This window comes from Tamandua tetradactyla, chromosome 2 (assembly GCF_023851605.1).
Source record: "Tamandua tetradactyla isolate mTamTet1 chromosome 2, mTamTet1.pri, whole genome shotgun sequence".
NCBI lineage: Eukaryota > Metazoa > Chordata > Mammalia > Pilosa > Myrmecophagidae > Tamandua > Tamandua tetradactyla.
Genome location: NC_135328.1, coordinates 69,604,470 through 69,630,072, shown reverse-complemented (window position 1 = coordinate 69,630,072; position 25,603 = coordinate 69,604,470). Strand labels below are relative to the sequence as shown.

General features: G+C 39.0%; 1 long non-coding RNA gene across 2 annotated transcripts in view; it reads left to right on the top strand.

Annotated features, from left to right (window-relative positions):
- Nucleotides 1–568: 568 nt before the first annotated feature.
- The window catches only part of LOC143660682 (uncharacterized), a 40,349-nt gene continuing 15,314 nt past the window's right edge, over nucleotides 569–25,603 (top strand). The window contains exons 1-4 of one of the 2 annotated variants that reach the window (XR_013164179.1): nucleotides 583–639; nucleotides 968–1,090; nucleotides 3,620–3,843; nucleotides 13,718–13,852. This is a non-coding gene — a long non-coding RNA (uncharacterized LOC143660682). Of the gene's footprint in view, nucleotides 640–967; nucleotides 1,091–3,619; nucleotides 3,844–13,717; nucleotides 13,853–25,603 lie in introns of both variants that reach the window. The other variant, XR_013164178.1, reaches the window with a different exon arrangement.

Below are 25,603 nucleotides of genomic sequence, written 5' to 3'. Positions count from 1 at the left end.
TGTTTGTCTAGACCCTTCATTGAATTTGACAGCCTTGGATTTGGGACTCCTACATTTCCACTGTGCTTGAGACACTTTTATAAATCTTATATTTACAGATATCTCCTGTTGGCTCTGTTTCTCTAGAGAACCCTGACTAATACAACATCTATGGACTTGAATCCAAAGATTGAATCCATGGATAAAAGGAAAATCACCTTTAAGTAACTTAGTTTTCTATGTGTGGGTAACAAATCACCACAACCTAGATAGCTTAAAACAAAGAAAAATGTAAATTTTTCATGGTTCTGGAGGCCATAAATCCAAAATTGAAGAGTCATCAGTGTTCCTTCTGGAGACTGTAAGGGAGAATCTGTTCCATGCCTCTCTTCGGCTGTTGGCAATCCTTGATATTTCTTGGCTTATTGATGTATTACTCCAATTTCTGTTTCAGTTTGCACAAAAGCTTCTGCTTTCCATGTCTCTGACCAAATTTCACTCTTCTTATAAGGATATTGGTCATATCAGATTTAGGCCCACCCCAATCCATTATGACCTCATCTTAACTTGATTACATCAAGATCCTATTACTAAATGAGGTCACATTCACAGGTTCTGGGTGGACATAAGTTTTGTGTGGACACTACTCAACCCAACACAGTAAGTATTCTTTTTCTTCTGCTAAATGGCAACTCAAAACAATTTTATAAAAACATCAGTTTGCATTTTATAAAGAGATGCTTTCTAAATACAGAAAGTATTTAGACAGAATTAGGTATTTAGGTATTAGGTATTAAATGTTTATACTACCTAGCAAATTGTTGTCTTATATACCATGGTTTATCATCTGCAGATACTGTCAGAGCCTGATGTTGGAGTCATTATGCTTATGGGATTTAATTTTTAATGATGCAAGAATTATGCACAATATACCATCACTTCCCTCCTAAATTCAGAATCTGATAGCTCATAATTGCTCCTTACTTAGTCTGCTGACACTCCATGATATTAATTAGAATGCAACTGGAATCAGAAAAGTGACTCTTTGAAAATAGCCTTTATGGATGCTGTGTTCATTTTCTTCCAATGACTTCAAAATCGAAGTTATCAGGTATGGCACCAACATTTTTTTCCTAACAGACTTTTCCACAAACAAGACAAAAGCCCAGAAGCTGGCTGGTGACCTTTCTCTTTCTGCAAATGCTAAGAACTCTATAGTTATATTCGTTAGGGCAATAGTAGCTACTGTAATAATAAGCTACCAAATCAAGAGCTTACCACAATAAGGAGTGAGAAATAAGCTTGTATTCATATGTCACTCCCATGCAGGTGTTCCCACTGCATGGAACACACAATGTGTGACTTTCTTCTACATTATGACTTAGAGACCTAAGTTCCTTCCAACTTTTGGTACTGCCATCGCCTACGTCTCTTAGGGCTTGAATCCTCTACTTTCAAGAGCATTTGAGTGTGTAGAACGTTCAAGAGAAACATACACTCATAATTAATATATATTATGGGGTTTTTTTTTTTTTTTGGTTTTTTGTTTTGTTTTGTTTTTTGTGTGCATGGTCTAGGAATCAAACCCAGGTTTCCCACATGGAAGGCAAGCATTCTACCACTGAACTACCCGTGCAGCCCTATATTATGTATTTTAATAAATAAGATTAGTACCTATCTCACAGGGTTATTGTGCAAATTTAAGTTTATCTGTATATATTTCTCTGCATCATAATACATACACATAACTTTAAACTTCACAATAACCCTGTGAAGTAGGTATTGTTATTATTATTATATTTTTATTTTACAAATGAGAGAACTGAACCACAGTGATTTACTCAAGATCACTGTTTTGGTTTCTTGTGACTGCTATAAGAAATTATCACAAACTTAGTGGCTTAAAATAATAGAATTCTATTCTCCCACCATTCCTGAGACCAAAAGTCAAAAATCAGTATCAGTGGCCAGAAATCAAGGTGTTAGCAGGGCCATGCTCCCTCCAGAGGCTCAGGAGAGAAGCAGCGTCTTGCCTTTTGTACTTTATGGTGGCTGATGGCATTCCTTGCTTGTGGCCGCATCACGGCTATCTCTGCTCCCTCTTCAAATTGCCTTCTTTTTTGCATATGTTAACCCTCCCTTTTTAAAGGATTCATGTGATTGCATTTAGGGCCCACCCATATAAACCAGGATAATCTCCCCATCTCAAAATCTTTTAATCACATCTGCAAAGACACCTTTTCCATATAACATAACACTAACAATTACAGGGACTAGGACATGGATATCGTTGGGGGGAGGGGCATTTAAAGCCTACCGTAATCACCCAGGTGGAAAGTGGCAGAGCTGGAAATCGAAGCCGGATTTCTGACACACATCCGGGATCTTGTTCTCTGCTAAATGGAGCTTCCCTTGGCCATGGATCAAGTCAACTACCCTAGAGCAGCAGTCATGTGATTATTTACAAAAAAGAAATTAATGCTCAAAATAGAAATGCAGGGGACAGGCCACGGTGGCTCAGCAGAGAAGAGTTCTCACTTGTCATGCCAGAGGAGTTTGATTTCTGGTGCCTGCCCATGCAAAAAAAGAAAGAAAGAAATGCAAGTAGAAGCAAAGAGGACAACTCAAATCAATAAAAAAATTTTTCATTTCACTAATATGATACTTATTGAATATTAAGCATATAATCTATATTCAACTAAATCATTTTAGGTCATTCAAAATTGGCAATATTCATTTATTTCTCCCAGGTTTCTTTATTTAAGTAAATATAATTATTTTCTGTCAAAGAAGTGTTTACAAATCCATTTTGGGACATTAAAAATATATATTTGGGAAATACGGAAAAGTAAGAAGAAGAGGAAAAAACTCATTAAAGAAAACCATTTTAGAATAATCTTTCCATCTTTTTTCTATGCTTAGTATTTTTGGGTTTTAAATCATTGTACTCTGTCTATATAATTTGAATCTTTTTTTTCTTACATCTCATAGTAAAATAAAACTTTTTCAAAATTACTACAAAAATCTTCCTAAATATCTTAATGGTTGCATAATATTGCATGAGTTACTTAATTTATTCCCCTGCTGTTGAGTATTTAGGCTATTTCTATACTTTTACTAATGTTGCAGTAAGTAATTTTATGCATAAAGTCTAATAGTCATTTTATGACTAAGTATTCTGTGGGAGAGAAGTAGAAAATATTTTTTGTATAACTACTTGGTAAACAATCTGAAATCAAATTTTTCATTTAGAATAGTGGTAAAAGCCTTTAAACAGGGAGTTATAAGAGCAGGTCATCTCACTACCTACTTATATGATATTTGCAAGTACTAATAACGGTCCACACTCCCTGACATATCTTGCTGCCCCTCCTCCCGTCTGAGCCTTATTATTTTATTTATTAGAGTACTAATAGATCTAGACTATCAGAGTGTTAGTTTTATTACAGTGTTAGGTTCCATGGTCCAAGCCCTAAGTTAGAAGCAAAGCATACCTTTTTTCCTTTTTTGTCCCTGAATAGTACAGTGAAATGACTAAAAGACGAGCAAAGAGAAGATACAGGAAAACAGCAAGAAATGATCAAGTCAGTAACTACATAACCTCACCTCAATAACAGAAAATTTCTCCTACTTAAATTAGGTCTTCCAGAAAAAAACATTCATCGCTAGGATGAGAGCTGAAAGAAACAAAGAGCAAAGCCTCTATCACGTCACCCCAGGAGTGAAACTACAGGGGATTTGTGGTACATGGATGTGCGTATGCTTCCAAGCTCTCTCATGAAGCATGCACTGCTTTTGTAATAAAAAAAAAGTACCAAGGCAGAGTGGAGAAAGATATCTGCAAGGTCTCTTCTTCTCTCCCGGGTAAGGAGAACTCAGTAGAGATGCCTGAGGGAGGCCTTGGTTTTAAACTCCCTGATAGGGAGGCACCTGGGCTAGGCATGTAGATGAGAATACGAACATGAGCAGCTGGCAGGGCCTGAGTTCTTGACTGCAGCTCCTCACAGAGACCGCAGTGCACCGGCTCTGCACCAAGTCTGGATGGTGAGGGCAGCTTTACCCTGAGTTGTGTCAGGCGAAACTTTTGTAATTGCCTATGGTTGGGGCTAAAAAAATCACACAGATTTTTAGCCAGGAGTTGGACTCCTCAAAGGAAATTATATTTAAACATCTAAAAGTTGTGTGTGTTCTTGCAACCACATATGAATCCACAATTATCCCAAAATTAAAAGTTTAATGAAAAAAGATTTGTGTGTGTGTGGACCAAGACAAGAGGGAACATTGAAAATAAGTTTACTTTTAAAAAGTGACAGGATTGTTGAGTGTTTTCCTTGTTTTAAAAATTATCATTAAAATGTCAATTTTTAATAAAAAATATATACAATTTTTTTACCCTTGAAGAATTAGTAAGATAAATATACATAAAATTTTGTTTTAATATTGAAGACTATTTACCCTGTGATCAAACTGCAACAAAAAGAGACTGAGCTCCTGCTTCCCACTTTCAGGCTGCCCTTGTTTTCCCTATGCATGGACAATAGTAATCACTCTTAGATCCAGCAAGAGGGGCCTGCTGCGGTTTTGTGCTTTAAAGGGAACCACTGTCAAGCCCCCCTCTGGCCACAAACCTTCCCATGGGGTGAAAAGTCCATGTGACCAAGAGGACATGTCTGTCTAGGACCCAAAACCTCTCTTTTAAACAACCTTCTGGATTCCAGAGACCAAGAAGCCCCCGCCCAAATTTCCCCAGAAGTACTTCTAGGATCAGTGCAGTCTTCTTCCCTAACTCTTTCCTCCAGAGTACTGACTTCACCATGAGGATTCACAGCCCTACACCTGGGGGGTGAATGGAGCTTGAACTCATAGCTTGGGTGCACCGACGTGTGCTTCTAAGACCCCTTACAATGCAGAAGGGTGGAAAGAGAAGTGGTATGGGCTATTGCCAAAGAGCTGGAGCCTGCTGTCCTTTTACATCTCATTCCACAGGTGTCCAAGAAGTCTACATTTGCACATAGGTACATTTGCAAAGTGGAGAGGTCATATTTAATAGCTTGATTCACACTAACATATAGTATCAAACCCCCATTTGTACTCTTCTGCTGGGCCTCACAAATATCTGTGCAAAGCCTACTGGGTCAGACAAAGGGACAAAGAGTAGAAGGGAAACATGTGTCTCTCATAGATCATAATCACTGTTTTGTATTCATGAATCAGCCCTTCAAAGAAGTAACCTGAATTTCTTAAATTTCTCCATCAAACGAATTATTTGGTGTTCTAGTTTGCTAGCTGCCAGAATGCAATATACCAGAAACAGAATGGCTTTTTAAAAGGGGAATTTAATCAGTTGCTAGTTTACAGTTCTAAGGCCAATAAAATGTCCATAGAGGTCTATAGAAATGTCCAATCAAAGGCATCCAGGGAAAGATACCTTGGTTCAAGAAGGCCAATGAAGTTCAGGGTTTCTCTCTCAAGTGGAAAGGCACATGGTGAACACAGAGTTTCTCTCTCATGTGGAAAGGCACATGGTGAACACGGTCAGGGTTCCTCTCTCATCTGGAAGGGCACATGGCGAACATAGCATCATCTGCTAGCTTCTTCTCCTGGCTTCCTGTTTCATGAAGCTCCCTGGGAGGCATTTTCTTTCTTCATCTTCAAAGGCCGCTGGTTAGTGGACTCTGCTTCTCATGGCTATGTCATTCTGCTCTGCTCTCTCTGAATCTCTTTTATTCCCCAAAATGTTTCCTCTTTTATAGGACTCCAGAAACTTATCAAGACCCACCCAAGTGGGTGGAGACATGTCGTCACCTAATCCAGCTTAACAATCACTCTTGATTAAATCACATCTCCAGGGAGATGACCTGATTACAGTTCAAACATACAGTATTGAATAGGGATTATTCTGCTTTTATGAAATGGGATTTAGATTAAAACATGGCTTTTCTAGGGGACACACATCCTTTCAAACGAGCACATTTGGCAAAGGTGAAAATGATTTCATTTGCTGACTCCATTTCAGCATATACTAGAGCAAGTAACATTGAATTACCCACCTCATTTATCCAACTACCACACAAAAAGTATGGTGAGACATCTTGAGGAACCACAAGGAAAAGCACCCTCTAGCACTTTTTAAAACCATGCATTCCATTGCATCTCATTTCATGGTGCACTAGTTCAGTCAGTAGCTGCTTCTGCAACAAACAGCTGATGTAGCCGCATCATCTCTGCAGCATTGAAGTCCAGGTAGATAGCAAAGTGAAACCACTGCTCTGAAATCATATTTCCTGAAAGTCCATTTCTGAGTCATTTTGAAAGGCAGCTTAGAAGTGGAAAAGGCCATGAGTCATAAAATCAGATAAACTTAGATAAATTTAGAGATGAAGCTTAACTCTAACACATTAGAACCTTATTAATATTCACCAACCTCTTTGAACCTCAGATTCCTCACCTGTAAAATAACACAATATAGTTCATCAACTATCATATTGGTCAAACGAGAAGATGGGCAACATACCCACTAGAGTCTCTGGCACATAGCAAGTGCACAATCAATGTCAGTTCTCCACATTTCCCTTTTTCCTGCACTGATGTTGAGAATCTTCAATTCTTATCTGGATCCTCTCTCTATTTTTGGCAAATAAATTGACTTTAGTTCTTCAGTCTGCAACTAAAAATTGGTTTCTGAATATTTCTGTCCTTTGACATCCTTTGGGTTTCAATAGCTTTCTCTGTTTTCCCATCTGTGTCTCATATCTACTCTCCCACAAAGAATTAGCAAAGCAAGGGAGGAAGAATAAGGGGTGGGAGGAAAGTTCACTCAACCTTCATCACTGCCACATCCAAACTGTCATTAGGAGTTCCTGATGACCCCTCAGATGAACACCAGTGTCCACTGTCCTGGGATTTGACCTGTGCTTACAAATTCACATATGATAGGACCTCTATAAATTGTATTCTTCCTATAACAAAAATAATTTGCATAACAATTACAGCTTCCAGGAGACATCTGACTCAGCAACATGCACAATTTGCAAATCCTTGCAATGGAGAATCATTTTTGCAGTTATGGAAAGAAGGTGGGGGAGTTGGTCATTTTCCATAATGACTTTTTCATGATAAGCTGTTGGCATCTGTGATTATTTCCAAAGCCAGTGAATAGGTTCAAAGTCTTACATTATTGGACTTTAATTAGGAGTTTAGTTTGCATACATTTTAAATGTTAATCACTGTTCAGTGAGCCAGTGAACTCAGATAGGTCACCCACAACCTACTCTCTCCAGAAAGAACCTAATCTCTTTTCTTTTTCATTGGGGTATAACATACTGTGGGGCAGTATTCCCACAAAACAAGATTTTGTTTCTCAGAGGAAAATGGCAAAGTACAGGCAGAGTTCAGAGTGATAACTAAGAATCTTGGATTTGCAAATCTCACTATTCTTAGCTACTCTCCAAACTGTAGCACAATACGTATTATCTTTTAAAATGCACTGATTTTGAAGACTATTTGGGAACCTCTGGACATAATTTGAGGTACAGTGGCAAATATAGAAATAGAGTTGAATTTTTTGGTCTAGAATTAGTCTGAAATAGCTTGGAAGTCTAAAACTGGTCCATAGCCCAATTTTGCCTTCTGGCAAATGAATAAAAACAAATACTAACGCAATAATTGTATTTTCTCAGATAAAATTGTCTGTTGTTATAAAATTATGTCCTTCCTATTGGTTCTGAATGGATGATGATCATGCATTTTTGTTTTTGTTTCTCATAAGTTGTTGCTTGGTAAAATTTAAAATTTGGTAGGTCTCCTAACTTTAAATAAAAACAAATTCCTTATAGGTGGGTGAAATTCCCAAATATGGGAAATGCTGAATTAGCACACACCCAGTCCTGGGGTTTATTGGCAAGAAACCACGCTGCACAGGTCTCCTAAAGACCAGTATCCTGAGTTTGTGCTGTTTTGTGATCTTTCATTTCTTGTCTGAGACAATATTTAAAGATAATATTCTCCACTTCTTGGCTCTCCCTTTGATGAGAAAGTACAAACACTTGGGGAAAAAAAACTGCATGCAAGGTGCTTGAAGATAGAAATTATTTCCTCAAAGTGTTTTAATCAGGCTGCTGAAAACCACTTCCTCCAGTGGCCTAATCACATAAATCATTGCAAAAGGTTAAAGACGAAGTTCAATTGTGCCAAACTGCTGGTGATGGTTTCTCAGAAATGGATTACTTTCTATTAAAAGGTGACTGACTCTGCTATCTATTTTGTATGCTTTACGTAGTCGCTGGATTGTAACTTCCCATTTCCTATCCAGATAATGTGCATGGAAGTTTTGTTTGGGGAGAGGGGGACTACTGTTTAATTTCTATCAACATTTGACACAAATGGGCAAAACTTCAATGAAATGTAATTACATAGCCCCAGCACCAGGGGTGGCACTCAGGTTTTGTAAAAGAATTTAATTCTCTTACTTCTGTCTTGATAAAATCTTAAGTACCATCTAAAGCAGTTTTATTTTTTTGTCATTCAGGATTCCCAGTTACTAAGCATTGTGACTAGAAAATTCCTCAAAAATATGATACATGTATTTAATAAAAATAGTGACTTAGGGAATGTCACAACAATTCTTAAATAATAACTTAGGAAGGATGGTAAAGTAGAAAGAGTCCTGGACTTGGGACTCAGGAGACCAAGAACCTATTTTTCCTTTGGTGCAGCAATTTAGATTGAGGTACTTAATTCCTCTGAGCCTCACTTTCTCTGAGCCTCACTTTCTTCATCTATAAAAGTATGTTTGGCCTGAAATGATCTTAAAGACCCTTTTATTTCTATTTATTAAGCATTTATTTCATGCCAAGTATTGTACAAGAAGCATCACAAATACCACCTCATTTAATCTCCACAATAATGCTATGAGATAGAAACTGTTATTAGGTCTATTTTACATTTGAGGAAACTGAGGCTCAGAAAGATTAAGTGGACAGAACAAAAAAATTAAAATCAAGCATAGCTGACTCTAAGCCTCCTACTGCACTCTAGTGCTTCTCTTATGGAATGTTTCTTTATTTTCCTATGAAACTGCTTTTTTGGACTAATCTGGTTGAACAAAATAGTAAAAAATCTACACACACACAAATACCCCTAAACTCTCTTACCTCTTTCAGGTAACAAACGACCTTCTTCAGGCGATGCTCTGCTTTGGTTGTCTAACCTGGGAATACACAAGTAGAAGGAATTTTGGAACATGGCAGGCAAAGTCCCACAAAAGGCTGGAAGGGAGCGCTCTCTGGGCATGTCAGGCCTTGGAGAAACAAAGGACATCTTCATTAATCACCCTACACTTATTGAAGGCCTACTGCATACATGTTACTGTGACTTAGCCTGATATTTCGAGAAAGAGAAGGAGCGCTAAACACATTGTGTAAGGTACTTTTCATACATTACTTTATGTGTTCTTCTCCATAACCCCACCAAAACACAGACTTTTATACCATTTTATAGAAAGAAACAGTCTCAAAGACTTGAGATTAAAAACCAGATCTCCTTTTGTTTGATTCCAAACTCTACTCTTCTCATTTCTAGGACTTTTGTTAAAAGACCTTGAGTAGCTCTGGAAGGAATTTCAGAGATTAAGTGATTCATCTTTAAGTGATTTGTCTCAAATTACACAATCCAGAGAAGCCATAGGGCTGGAACCCAGATCTCCTGTCTCTGGTCCAGGTTCCTTTGCATATCACTCCCTTCTTCCTTACTTGAGTTGCTTCAGCTAAACACAATTACTACTTTTCTGAAGTGTATCTACAGTCTCTGTGAGCTAAACAATGTCATTTTTCTGATTTTATTTCTTTCTCTATATTACCCATTGCTAAATCAGTTTGTTTCCCTTTTTACTGGCATTGCAATTTGCATCTTGGGTCCTTACAATTATAAAAGGAAAATTAACTACCACTTATTAAGCAGCAACTAGGTGGTATATGCTTTACAAATATATTCTCTTGTAACAAAAACCCTGCACCTATGGTATTAATTGCCCCATTTTACAGGTGACAATATAGTCTCAGAGATGTTAAATAAGTTGTCCGAGATCACACTACTAGGCTCCCTCATTCTCTTGACTAGTTTTCTTTCCCACTAAACCCTGCAGATTAGGACACAGCTCTTTGTGCAGGTGTGCCAACTTCCCCATTCTTTCTTTCTATGCAAGAACCACTGTTTTCAGGGGAAAAAAATTGGTTTACACAAATATTCAAATCAAAGTAGTTTGGATTCGATAAGAAAACTCATTTTATAAAAAGAAAAACAAAAAAAAGTAGAAAAGCAGTTAAGTGTCATCGTACACTGTCCTTGGAAGGAACATGGATGGCTACTTAGACATCGAGGTAGTTGCTATTCTGTGAACAGCAAAACTATCAAAAATATGTTTTTAATGTCTTCTTATTTAATCTGAATTTAAACGTGAGAACTGTGTTTGCAAAATTCTCAGTTAATGATTGATGCAGCACACTTCTGTGGTTTCAGAAATGTTCTTTCATTCTTTGTGGCTTTACACAATGAGTGTCCTCATCTGTGCTACATTTCAAAAAGAACCTAAAATTTCAACTAATTTATTACATTTTTATTACAGATCAGGGCATGGAATTAAAACTATATAAATCAATCCAACTACCTGTCTTAGATTAGTTGTATAAATTCAGATCTAAATATGTTGCACATAGCTTATTGTGATAGCTGGTCGTGCTGTCCAAGTTTTCCTCCCTATTCTGTACTTACTCCTTGTACATCCACAGGTTCCTTGGTACTGGAGAATCCACCAGTTCACCAGGCTCTAAGTCTCCTTTCACATAGAATCTTAAGCTCTTTTCTTAATCCACGTTTCACTGTCCCCATAGCATGGCAAAAGTGTAGAGAGTCTCTTAAATTTCCCCCACACTCACTCACTCAACAAATAAAGAATATTAAATACCTGCTATGTACAAACCACCACACAGAATTTGTAAATAATACTAAATTGTAAAGGGGCAGAGCTTTGCTCTCAAGAAGCTTAGTACCCACTAGCCAATGCTGGATAAAGACCTGATGTCTAGCTGAGCTCTGATTCTCCTACAAAGAGGAAATTAAACACATTATTTTTAAAAGAGACTCTTCATTTTACAAAAGACTAACCACACCCTTCCTCAATATACACTAGTACATTTAAAATAAGAGTCGATGTGCAAACCATTTTGAGGCAAATATATTTATTACTTTCATAATGTTGAAAACAGTTTGGTAGTTTTGTTCGCTCCTTTCCAACAGTAGGAATTAATTTTTTATGATGTAAATTTTTCGGTATTATTTGTTTTCGGGTAAAAAGCTGACTTGAAAGTGGCAACTTATTTATTGTGAACTTTTGCTAAATGACATCAAGACTGATGATTCACTCTGCCTTTCCCCACAGCCTCTCCCTTTTTAATATGCTTTAAAAATATTTAAGATGCGCATTTGTTTTATAGACTATCAATTTAATGTGACCACCTCCATATAAACTGTAAAAGCTACAACTATTATCGCAATCAATATCAATATCAAGAAACAAAAATGGGATCTAATTACATTTTACTGAAGTCATATATCCTCTCAGTAACACTCATAAGTTACCAGTTACATAATTAAATGTCAAAGATGTTATCAAAGATACATTTTAAGGTCTAATTAACTGATAATAATTATGGCTCAATGTTAAAGCTACATGATAATTAGTGAGACATTAGCAAAGAAAGTAGACTCATCTGAAAATTATGAAGCTATTTCCCACCTGTTGCATCATGGACAGTTTTCTGTCTCCAAAGAAATGATTTCATGTTCTTAGGCTGGACTCAGGTTTGATGTGTAATGGGAATACAACAATATCATAACTTCTGGACTCTTTTTGTGATTTGATATAAACTTTTCTGGGCCAACAGCTTGACCCTAATTCCAGTCTCCTGTTGCCCCTCACCAAATACTCACCAGCAATGCATTCGCCTGCGATGTGGAATCGGTCTTCTCCTTGAGATTGGTGTGTTTTCCTTCTAGGAGAGAGGTCTGAAGAAATCCAATATTAATAGGAAAAACTACTACCACTTGCATTTATAGAGACAAATTAAACTCTTTGAGAGGGGTCTTCCTGCAAATCAGATATTCCTCCTTCCTCTCATCTGCACTCCCTTTCACAATCACACCTATTATATACCTAACTACATGTCAGACGCAATAGGATACTGAGGCATAAAATGAGAACCTACCCAGAGGAAGTTCACAGCCTAGCTTAGAGGACAGGAAAGAATGTCTAGGGAGTCTCTCCATGCACATTAGAGTAGGAGTCAAGGGACAGGGTTTCTGACCCCAGGGCCATCCTGGGTCCTTTGCTAGACACAACTTCTCAGCCCCATTTATGAATCTGGAGAATGAGGGCATTGGATCAGATTTCATTTAGACTTAAAATTCTGATGTTATTGTATGCGTACAAATAGAGATTCATATTACCATATGATCTTAGGCAAGTTCTTCAAGCCATGACTTAATGTTCTTATTTGTAACATACGAGGTAGATACTTATCTTGCAAGATTTATGGTGAATTAAATGCAATATTGTCAAAAGAATGCCAGGAACACTTTTTGGTAAAATAAACTATAGCTAGTATTACTCTATCTAGATTTGCATTTTATGCTGATAAAATCAACAGCAAAGTTGCAGAGTAAAGACAATGGGGTAGCAAAGTACTTAAGGTGTGCTGGGGCGGGGGGCTCCCATTTCCCCCCCGCACAAACTAAAAAAAAAAAAACAAGAAAACCACAGTTAATAGATACAATTTGCTATACTATTCTGGCTCCAATAGTGAGAATTTTACAATGAGCCAGTCTTGAAAGTGTCAGGTCTCAGAAAATCAACCTTAACACACAAAATGGGTTCTGTGACATGGGGCCCTTCAGTGTCTCTCCCTCAGCAGCTCCTCTCACAGGACCTGATAGATAGTGAGCAAGAGAGTGAGCATAAACGTGCCAACATCCCACCCGCCAGAGGCCAGACGAGATAACCATGAGGGTGAAGTCATGATCTGCACCAGCCTGATATCGCCAGGTGATGCCTGCAGCCCCACGTTACCCCCACCCCTCTTGGCGGGTTTTTCCAAGCTGACAGAAAGAGAGTTGGAGCCATTTTTCCTTTCTCTTTCGCTAGCAGGTTTCGCTGGCTCCCACCTGCCTGTTCTCCCTTTGCCGTCAATCTATTCTTTTCTAGCAACAAACCCCTTAAGCTTTAACTCGCTATTTCATGTGGAATCCTTTAATGACCCCATGCCTAACATCAAGTCTATTTTCCATCTAAACGGGAAACATCCAAGGATTTCATAGGAACACCACGGCTAAGAGGGGTAACAGGGTATTATCTAATTTTAGAGCAGGAAGAGACCTGATAAATCATGTTGTCCGTGGTCCCCAATCCTAGCTGATAATCTGAATCAGCTAGGGTGCTTATTAAAAATATAGATTCCTGGCTCAGCATCCCAAAAGATTCTGATTCAGTAATTTGTGGTAGATAGTTCTCCATCACCTTGGACTACAACCTGTTGCTATCACGCCATTTTTCTTCTTTCTTCCACCTCTTGCCAGTCTACATCTATAAAAATTAGTGTTCTGGCTGGAGAAAGAAGGAGATTTATTTTGACACTCACCATGAACCAGGTTCTCTTCTAAGCACTAACAGGATAATTCCTTTCCTCAGAACCCAGGCACCCCTTCGAGGGAGGGAATGGAAGGTATCAATGGGCTCTACATACAATGGGAAGTCTGCGCCCATAGCAGCCTGCAAAAGCTTTCTGTGGAGGCGGAAACGGAACAACCAACTCTTCCAGAGAAGGTTGGTGTCTTAGTTTCGTAGCTGTTACAGCAATACTATGACACGGACTGACTTAACACACCTGACTTAACTCACGGTTTCAGAGAGAGTTCGTTAGCATTCTACTTGGCCTGCAATCCTCAACCTCTTGGTTTTCCCCACACATGGCAATGGCTTCTCCTTTCTCTTCCGGGTTGTGGACATCAGTTTCTGGCTCTTTTCATGGCTTTCTCTTTCATAGGGATTCCAATCACAGGATCGAGAACCCATCCTGATTCACTTGGCCATGCCTTTACCACATCTCCAAAAGTCCTATTTCAAATGCGTTTACGCTCACAGGAACAGGACTAAGAACATGTTTTTTTCTAGGGTATATAATTCAAATGACCACAGCTGGGGTTGGGGATGGGGAAGGAGGGTGCAACAAGGGAAGGCTTCTCAGAGGAGCAGACACTGCTGACTCTCCAGAGGTCTGGCTCTGCTCCTATTCCCTGGGCCCCCTCCTCTTTCAGAATCAGCATTGCATGCTCTTCTGCTCCGGCCACTGCACTATCCCTCTGCTTCCAGGTCCTTTTTCCTTTTTCTCCTGAAGAACCAGATTCGACTTTGCCAACACCCACCCAGACATTTTACAGAGAGCTTGGAAATTCTTCCTGAGGCCAAAGTTTGAGTCTTTCAGTAAAGTCTTTTCATACTACCTAATATTTTATGGGTGTTTTTGTTTTGCTTTACTTCTTTGTCACCCATCTATCTATTGTAGAAAAAATGTAAAAGCACATAATAAAAAACAAATTTTCAAAAAATCGCCTATAATCCTACTACCCACCTTTTATATTAAGGGGGTAATACTATGCTATATCATTTTGCAAACTGCTTTTTACAATTAAGTCTGTGTTATCTTAAACCAAATCTGGAGTGATGGCTTCTCTAGATGTTTATGCTTGAGGAGAGAACTGAAACCGGATTCCAACATTCAGTTCACTCTGTTAACTCCAAGCAGCGACGCAGACTTGTAGTTCTCATGTCTGGATTTTTTAAAGGGTTTGACTCCTGGAAGGAGTCAGCTGACATGAGGCCAAGAGTCTGTGGGTGAGCACAATGCAAGAAAAAGCAACTTACAGCAGCATTTCCCTTTCTATTCCCAGTCCCCTCTTCCTCTCATAGCCATCCCTCTGAACACACTAAACCTCAGCTCTCTGGAGCATGCCTGCCTTGCCAGGAGTCAGGCACAGTGCCATCTCAGCAGATGGGCCAGAAAATGGGTAGTCAATGTTCATTTCCATGGACAAATAGGGATATCAAGTGTGGATGTTGAAAACAGGACTCCTAGGTAGGAATTTATCCTTCAACACTCAAGTAAAGTCAGCCAGAGTCAGAATTCGAGCTGAGGGACAAATTCACTCTGACCCAAGAGGAGCAGCTGTCAGATCTTGGGGAAAAGCATGTCCATAGAGAGGGGAGGGCAGCAGCGAGGCCAAGGAACTCTCTGGTGGGTTCCCCTTGCATTCTGTAGAATCCCTCTTCAAGCCAAAACAAGCTTGCTTGGCCCAGCTGCCCAGCCAGTACCCGGTTAAACAGGTCATTAGAATGCAGAGCCTCACTCTGCAGGCTCTCCAGATACATAAAGAGTCCATAACATTTGGGCTGCAGCCTTGACTCATTATTTGCTATGAAAGTTTATGCAGCCACAAAATTAAATGGGAAAAGCACATTAGGAAGGGTTTGGAACCTACTTAACTCATGCTTGACAACAGCAAAAGATCAGAATTTAGCTGTCAGCTTAGTCATTCCAACTTAAAGTCATGGATAGTCCTTCCGGGAAAAGTTCCATAGAAACAGGAGCCTCCCATACATTTTAGGACGTGGCTGGATCAGCATCTTGCTGGCAGATTCCTCACTGTTCTCTGTTGCCTGGGAACCCCCTTGTCATGTCAAGGGCCCTGTGCTCCAGCTGCCACTTTACTAAAGTTCTTGGGTTAATTTCCACAGGTTCCTGTGGGTCCTTAAAATGGGATCTGAAAATGCCTTTCAGCCACAGATTAAATTTTCCAACAAGACCTTTTCTTTTACTAAATCAGGGGTTGGTAGACAAAAGGCCAAATCTAACTCACTAGCAGTTTTCGTAAATAACATTTATTGTAACACAGCCAGGCTCACATTTACGTATTGTCTATGGCTGCTGCCACGCTACCAGGGCAGAGTTGAAAAGTTGACACAGGGACCCTATGGCTGATAAAGTCCAAAGTATTTACTAATCTGTCCCTTGATAGGAAAATTTTTCCAGCCTCCCCACTAAACTACTATATGTATCAACTTTTACTTGTTATTACTATATAAGAATTTCCAATTTGTCATAGAAGAGATCTGCAAGAAGTCAGTGTGTAAGGGTTATGGTTGTATAGATAATTTTATTTTCTTCTTTCAACATATGTATATTTTCCACGAATGTTATGTACTTTTGTCATTTAGGGAAAAACATTTTGCTGGTTTTTAGGAAAAGGAGAATGGATGCTTGTGCTATGGAAAAAGGAATCTGAGGGACTGGTTGCAGATGTACAGATGATGCTAAAACTAGACCAAGTTTTCTAGTTCCTTGAGGATAAAAAGAAAGTGGACTTCTTATTACACCATATATAGATTGTGTTTTAGTTGAGGTCATCCAAGGAGCAGACAGCAAGGTGTGGGAGGACTTAATTAGGGTAACCTCCTGTGGGAGAAAATGGGGAGGGAGCCAGGAGAGGCTGGGAAAGCTGTCAGAAGGTAGCCCAGGTCTGACCCAGAATGAAAGAAAAGAGGAGGAAGGAAGATTGAGGGGAAGCATTTTAGACTGCAGTGCAGTTCAAAGACAAGTTCAGCAAGGCCACTGGGGCCAAAGTCATCGGTCAGTGGAGTCTTGCATCTCCCAGGAAAGAACCTGCTTTGTATCCCTGCCACACTCAGTCACTAGCTGGCTGCAGCCTGTGGCCTCGCAAAAATGCAGGAATGAATTTTAGAAGCCTGCAGCTGCGGCCTTGGACAATTATGCTCCCTGAAGTTAGAGATCTGAGAGACATGTCCTCATCAAAGAAAAACCATAATACACACACACACACACACACACACAAAGAAGTATGCAATTCTATGAGAGAAAGCATTTTAAAATCCCAATTCAGCCTATAAATGATGGTCCAAAGAGACAGGGAGGTTTTAGAAGAAGAATGGGCCTTTAGAGATTACTGTTTCAACCTCCTTATTTTATAGTTAGGAAGAAGACGTTTCAAATAGTCTACCCTGTAGAAAGTGGTCCTACAGGGTTCTGGCCTGGGCCCAGAATGATTAGTGATAAGGTTTTCAGGCAGAAGTCAAATGAAAATCCCCAATAAAAATTCCATCCTTTATTTCTTAGAGTCAGATAAAATATCAGATAAAGGCAGGAATTTAGAACTATGTAGTCTAAACCTTTTAATTTACCAGATAAATCCACTAAGGTTAAGGAAGTAGCGAAGCAACCCTTACTGAGCAACTATTATGTGAAATAGTGCTAACAGGAGTGTACTGATTCAACCAGTGTTTTATGAAGTTACTTTTGACATCAGAATAGACATAAGTTACCTGAGAAAACAAGAAAGTGCAAAATTCAGGAATTGCAAAGGGAGACAAAGATGTGTCCAGAGTGAAGAAGTTAGAGGCTATCTGATGCCATTAGCCAAGAGGGACAGCAAGGGCAGAGTAGTTGAAGACAGGAGAAGGAGAGAGGAGAGAAGCCAATGAACAAAATGAACAAAAAAATGAACAAAAAAAATGAACAAAATGAACAATGGACTTGTACAGTTTGAAATGCTGCTAGAATTTTCACGTGGCGCTATCCAGCAAATGGGTAAAAAATTCAGGTCCTAATCTCATTAGCAAGAATGAGTTTAGAAATATAGACCTGGGAGTTCTCAATATCTGAGTTTAAGAATCATGGAATCATGGAAGCTGGCCAAGAAGAGAAGCCTGGGGAATGATGACCTTTCAGGGGTGGTTGGAGACAAAGGATCCTGCCCAGCAAAGCAAGAAGGTCAAATGAAGAACCAGGAAAGCCCAGTGCTGATGAAGCTAAAGGAGAGGGTGTCTCCAGAAGCGGCAACTGGTCAACAGCACCAAATGCCACAGAGAGATAAAATTCAAGGCAGAGACCACTGGAAACTGTTCAGAGACCAAGGCAGTAGAATGAAAGCCACATTGCAGAGTTGGGAGGAAGCAGATTGTGAGGAGGTGGAGCCTGGCGTAAAGGGAGAGAGTGGTGGAATTAAGGGAAACAATCATTTGAAGAATGAAGGTTCTAATTGACCAACTTTGAACTTTTCCAACTGATTTTCCTGCTGTCAAGTGCTCAGATACCTTGGTCTCATCCCTTTTTTCTGCATTCACTCTCATTTCTGACACTTCAGTTTGCCCAAGCTGGTCTCCAGGTGACTGCTCCCTGTAAAATTTGACTCCATTAAGGATTAAATAGCATTTCATGGGCAAGCCTTAGTACAACCATTTCTAAAAACCTGCTGAAAAAGGATGCTATTGGAAGCTAAAATATTTAGGATGGGATCTTTTTCTGCCTCTGGTCACAAAGGTTTGATGTATGTCATTTCTGAACCTATGTCTTACAGAAGGAAAGTGATTGCAGTTAAAAGGCTGTATATGAGGAAAAAGAATTCTTTAAATCAATCTATAAGCAGAAACATCTCTGATTCTCTCTCTTTCTCTCTCTCTCTCTCTCTCTCTCTTTCTCTCTCATACACACACACACGGTGGTGTATGTTTTAGAAAGTTACATGAGTATTTAGGACTCTGGGATCATCAGTATAGGTAGTAAAATGCAGTTTGCAAATCATTTTTTTGTGTTGGCTCTGCAGCAAATCTTAACTGTAAAGACGTTAAGCAGGAATCATTATATTAAAAATAAAACTTACACCTGTCTGTCTAAAATTTTACTGTATATTGTTGTTTTTATAAGAAAAAGGAAATTCAACCCTATAGGTATGCCTCACCACAAAGAAAATATCATGCTGGCAACTCATTATTTCAGGTTGTTATTGTGTGAGATGTAAGGCACATTCCTATAATGATCACATGAAGGAAAAAATCTCATTAATAATAGATAAAATATGATTATATCCATTCCTGAAGTTAGTTTAATAAACTGTGGCATTTTTATAACAAAAAATATAATTTGAACCTTTTTGGTTTTTTTAAAAAAATCATTCTTGGCACATCTTAGCACCATGCTGGAGAAAACAGGCTGCATTTGCATCAAGGTGCAGTTTCTGACACAAGCCTTTCTGGTATATTTTAACAGTAAGAATTGACATTTCAAAGAAACAATAATAATTTTAGAAATTTTGAGAGAAGCATCTTGATAGCTTTTCATTTTAATGTATAGTAAAATTTTTTAATTTAAAAAAAATACTTTTATTGACAAATAGTCACACATATATAGTCCATACATGGTGTACAACCAGTGGCTCACAATATCATCACATAGTTGTGTATTCATCACCGTGAATATTTTTAGAACATTTGCATAACTCCAGAAAAAGAAATAAAAAGAAAAAATTCATACATCCCATAACTCTCACCCCTTCCTCTCATTGACCACTAGTATTTCAATCTACCCAATTTAACTTTTTTTCCCCAAATTATTTATTTATTTTTATCCATATTTTTTACTCATCTGTCCATACCCCCGGTAAAAGGAACATCAGACACAAGGTTTTCACAATCATACAGTCACAACGTAAAAGCTATATCATTATAAAATGGTCTTCAAGAATCAAGGCTCCCGGGGCAGGCCACGATGTCTCAGCAGGCAGAATTCTCACCTGCCATTCCAGAGACCTGGGTTTGATTCCCGGTGCTTGCCCATGCAAAAAAATAAACAAATAAAAAATAGTCAAGGCTACTGGAGCACAGATCAACAGTTTCAGGCACTTCCCTCTAGCTACTCCAATACACTATAAACTAAACGAGGATATCTATATCGTACATAAGAATAACCTCCAGGATAGCCTCTAGTATCTGTTTGAAATCTCTCAGCCACTGAAACTTTATTTTTTCTCATTTCTCTCTTCCCCTTTTTGGTCAAGAAAGCTTTCTCAATGCCATGATGCTGGGTTCCAGAGAATCCTAGGAGTTCTGTCCCACATTTCCTGGGAGATTTATACTCCTGGGAGTCATGTCCCACATAGAAGAGAGGGCAGTGAGTTCATCTGCCAATATGGCTTAGAGAGAGAGAGAGAGACCACATCTGAGAAACAAAAGAGGTTCTTGGGGTGGCCCTAAGGCATAATTATAAGTAGATTTAGCCTATCCTTTGTAGGAATAAGTTTCATAGGGGCAAACCCCAAGATTGAGGTGTCAGTCTATTGAATTTGTTGTCCCCACTGCTTGCAAGAAAATCAAGAATTCTCCAAATGGGGAGGCTGAATATTTCCTCCTTTCTCCCCAGTCCCCCAAGGGGACTTTGCAAATACTTCTTTATTCACTGACCAAATTACTCTGGTATATATCAGGGCATCACACTAACCTGGACAAACTAACAAGATCTCGTGCCCTCTTCAAGATTCAATGTACTTATGGTGTTAAATTCAGCTGACCATACAAGTTAAATCAAATAATGTGCTACCCAAAATATAAATCTTGCACTAAGTAAACATCTTTTCCTTTGGTCTCATACAGAAGTTGAAGTTTTAAAATATGGATGATATGATCCTTTACCCTTTATTCTGATCTACCCCAGTCCTATCCAGATCAGCTTCATTCGTATCTCTAGTCTAAGTCTGATCCCCCTTTCAACTTTTTAAACAGTTCCTGTATGGGGTAATGCTGACTTTCATAGCTTCAGAATTCCAACTCTGAGTCTCAGGTGTCACATAAATACCTGAAGTTTCTGGGGACAACCAGGTTACATATAAATAGCTCAGTATCTCAGAATTTAGAAATAACACTTACAACTCCTGAGTAGATGTGATGCTGTAAGAACCTACAAACCGTTACAATAGGCCCCAACCTGATAACCCATACTCTCGACTTCAGTTCACTGAGTTTTTCTATTATAGTTAGTCCATATGATTGAGGCACGATAATATTTGTCTTTTGTTGTTTCTGACATTTCATTCAACAAACAGTCCTTACCTTTCTTTCACCTAGTTGCATACCTCACAAGCAAATTTTTTTAACAGAACACTTCACACCAGACCCAAACACCTTGTAATTTCTGCCAGAACACTTGGTCCAGTGAAGTTCCAATCTGTAAGAATGAAAACAGATATTCTATACACAAGGCTTTTTGTTGTTGTTGTTAATTCACATTAATAAGGACTTTGCTGTTATTTTTTCCGTGTCCAGTTTTTCTTTGATCCCTCATCTCTTATATAAGCCCAATGCAGTAGGTCCCCTGCCCCCAGAGGTCCCTATGTCCACACCCCGAGAAACTGTGACTACGTTGCTTTATATGGCAAAGAGGACTTTAAAGATGCGATTAAGAACCTTGAGATGAGGAGATCGTCCTGAGGTATCTGGGTGAATCACAAGGCTCCTTATATGGAAGATGGCAAGGTAATAGTGGAAGCAGGAACAAGAGTGACATGCATCGAAGCTAAAGGAAGGGTCCACAAACCAAGGAATACAGGCAGCCACTAAAAGCTAAAAAGACAAAGAAATGGATTCTCCCCTCAGCTTCCAGAAAGAACCAACCTTGCTGACACTTCCAAGTTCAGTCCCATAGAACTCATTTCAAAAATCTGATCTGTGGAACTGTAAGAGAATAAATTTGTCTTGTTTTAAGCCACTAAATTTGCAGGAACTTGTTTTACAGCCGCAATAAGAAACTAATACAAATAAAACTAGTATTTGTTTTCTTTTCAAAAGAGGAAGCAAGAAAGGAAGATTGGATAGGACAGAGGAACAAGAACTATTATTCAGTAGATACTATTACAATCTGTGTGAGCTCAAACAAAGGAACAACGTGAGGTTTTTTCCACAGTAATTTCCCCAGTGAAGATGCTGCTCGTATAAAATATGGAAAAGTAAAGAATAGGGAGGAAAAACAAACCACTGTTCATGTTCAGCTGCTTTCCCTCCTCTCTCTAGTTTTATTATTTGAATTTTACTACCAGAATCTTAGAAATACCCATGGAAGACAGGGTTTTGTTGCTAGTTTTATAGGTAAGGAATTTGAAGACCAGAGCTGTTAACATGATTTCACCCAGTCACACTGTTTGCGGAGAAGAGAGCCTGGATTCCAACCTCGATTTCTCTTACCAGCAAATCTCTTCTCACTACAGCACACTATAAAGTGTTGTTGGGGGGAGGGGAGGGGAGGACTGGGGCGGGGGGTGGGAACAGTTTAATTGAGACTTTACGACTCTGCGCCTGGTCATAGTAACTCCAAGAAACCAGAAGGTTTAGAATGAGGTGTTGACGAGCTTCCCCTGCAAAGCCATCATTTCTTTTTTCTAAGCTGACTTCCCTACTAACAGGCCAACGAAGCTGGGAAGACATCAGGTAGATGTAATTGATACTGAGATGAGATGCATAAATTAAAATCCTTTTCATGCCAGCAGTCCAACTGCTCCATCGTTGCAGCAGAGAGGTAGTAGGATTTTAATCTTTTCTCATGCAGAAAAAGGCACTTATATCCAGGTATTTTATTATTTGTGTTACCAATACCATAGGACTCTATTCAGTGTTTCATTTAAATGTATTTGCTTTGTCTTTTCAAGGAAAACTGAAAGAAAGAAAAAGAAAGAAAAGAATGTCATGTCCTATGCAATGGGAAACGTTGATTAACATACTCTTACAATTTTGCATATTGGTTTCATCCATAGGCTCCTTTTTTATTATTATTCATTAAACATTTCTATTTGTGTTGAGCCATTGGGAATTGCTTGCATTTAACAGTTTAATGCCTCTTGTAGTCAGTGATGTAGAGAAATTAATGTAAATGAAAATAAATTGGGTATTATGCCCAGTAGGAAAGCACCCCAGCCTGTATCCCTCGTCTAATTCACTGCCTTAGCCAGAGTGCAGAACTTCTAATGCAGTGTAATTTCCTTTTTGTAAGGTGCAAAATACAGCTTCCATTAATGGTCAATTTGAAGGATGTTTCACAAAGGAAAAGAGTATCCGCATCTCACAAGGTACTCAGGAAGCCAGTGTCCTCTATATAGGTTCTGGCTGGGACATTCATCCTAAAGGCAATTTGGAGAGATAGGCAATAGGCAATAAAGCTAAATCATTCAAGAGATCAGAGGGCTCTCCTCTGGGTGGTAGAGCTGGGCTGTAGCCAAAGCTGTTCTATCTACTCAGAGTGCAGTTCTCCCTCCTTCAAGGTCATTCTTCCCAGTAAAGCAAGGAAAGGCAAATGGGGTTGGCACTGAGATGAGATCCTTGACCCTTTTTACACAGGAAGTTTATTGCACTGCACGGCTCACATTTCTCTCTTCGCACCACGTCCCTTGTCATAAAATAAAGAACTTGGCTGGCCTTTGACTCCAGTTCCTGGGAGATATTCTCTAAATCTTTGGATTTAGAAATGCCTTTGTTATTCATGGTGGGCCCTCTGGACCACACCTGATAGGGTTAATGAGATGATTCAGGGTGGGGCCAGTCTCAGGGTGGGGGCTTCCCAGGCTAGAAAAGACCAACCATGTGATTAGAGGGTTGGAGCTTGAGTGAGGTCACATCAACCTGACCTTCAGTGAGGAGGATTGGAGATTGAGTACAATCATATGGGTATTAATTCAATCAATCATGCTCATGTAATGAAATCCCAGTAAAACTCTGGGCTCTGAAGCTCAGGTGATACACATAAATGTGCCAGGAGGTTGACCCATCCTGACTCCATGGGAGTGTTAGGGACCCTCCCGGGTCTCGCCCTACGTGTCTCTTCTTTTGGATGGTCTTGATCTGTATCCCTTTTTTTTGCTATACTAAAACTTCAGCTTTTTCTTGAGTTCTGTGAGTTGCTTGTTCTAGTGAATTAGCAAACTTGAGGGAGTGGTGGGAACCCCCAAATTTGTAGTCAAGTTAGTCAGAAATGCAGATGACCTGGGAACCAGAACTTGCAGCTGGTGTCTGAAATGAGGACAATCTTATAGAATTTGCCCTTCATCTGTGGAGTCTGAACTAACTCTGGGTGGAGTCAGAACTGTATTGCAATTGGTGTTAGAAGTTTTTGCATCCCTGTTCTTCGGATTCCTAGTGCCAAGGTTATGGCTGTTCCAGGGTGATCTGACCACATGGGCATAGTATATAAGAAGAGCTACTCATATTACTGTTAGGACCTGCGCCTGACAATAGACTCCAACCTCGACTGAGGACTTACCATGAACCAGGCACTATTTTAAGTCCTTGGCCAGTATCTCTTCTGCCTCTCATTCATGTATTTTTGCTAATTCTCACAGCAACCCCTAGGACAATTTATCTTATTATATAAGTGAGGAGACAGGCTCAGAGAGACTAAATCGCTTGCCCAAGCTAACCCGGTTTCTAGCCTTTATTTATATTTCCATAGGCCATTTGTTTGTATACTTTTTTCTTCTGCTGCTATCTTTCCAGATGTGAAAATGTATTGGAAGCTGATGCAAATAAAACTCCTTGGACTGGAGTAAGAAGAGGGGAACACTGCGCTCCTCACATTCCCATTTGTAGCAAGGGGACAACACCCTGTTTTTTCCTTTCAAGTCTCTCATCATAATTTCCAAATATTTTAATGATTTAAATATTTTAAATCACTTTCTGTTCCCACAAATAGACAGTAAATTTTATGAGGGCACAAACTGAGTCTTATTGTATGTCTAGCATCTAGCAAAGGACCAGTCACATAGTAATCATTCAATAAATATTTACTGAGTAAATATTTACTCGGTAAATTATTCACTGAAATGCATTAATAAAGTTATATTTTTTCCTCAATCCAAACATGGAATAAATCAAGAGAAAATAAATCTTCCAAACTGGAGGTCTGAGGGAAATGTTGAATGAAGTTTCTCTTTAATAGAATTTTATTCTATTTCTGTTTATGTAAATCATTTAGCAGGCCACTGTGCCTAAACAGTTATTACTGCTGCGATGGTGCGGAAAGAGGAATGGTGATTTTTAGACCGCAAGCACAGGCTTGGGTCTGCTCAGCCCATCAGGATGGGAAGATGAACCTGATGAGCCTCTTTCAGGAAGGGCGACAACTAGAACAGAGGAATTGCTTTCTTTTGTTCTTTTTTGTTTTTAACATGGGCAGGCACCAGGAATCGAACCTGGGTCTCTGGCATGTCAGGCAAGAACTCAGCCACTGTTGTCTGCCCTCTTTTGTTCATTTGTAAAGGCCCAGATCACATCCATGAATTCCTAAGAGAAACTGAAGTGGAACTTACTAAAAATTATTTCAGTATTTCCAAGTTTACTATTATGAGGCTTTGCTTTAAAAATTAAAGAAATCAAAACTTGTGGTTTTGTTGATTTTCTCAATTCTTTTCATGTTCTCAATTTCATTTATTTCTTCTCTAATCTTCGTTATTTCTTTCCTTTTGCTTGCTTTGGGGTTAGTTTGCTGTTCTTTCTCTAATTCTTCCAAGTGGACAGTTAATTCCTCTTTCTTCTTTTTTGCCCTTTCTTCTTTTTTGATATAGGCATTTAGGGCAATAAATTTCCCTCTTAGCACTGCCTTTGCTACATCCCATAAATTCTGATATGTTGTGTTTTCATTTCATTTGCCTTGAGATATTTACTGATTTCTCTTGTAATTTCTTCCTTGACCCG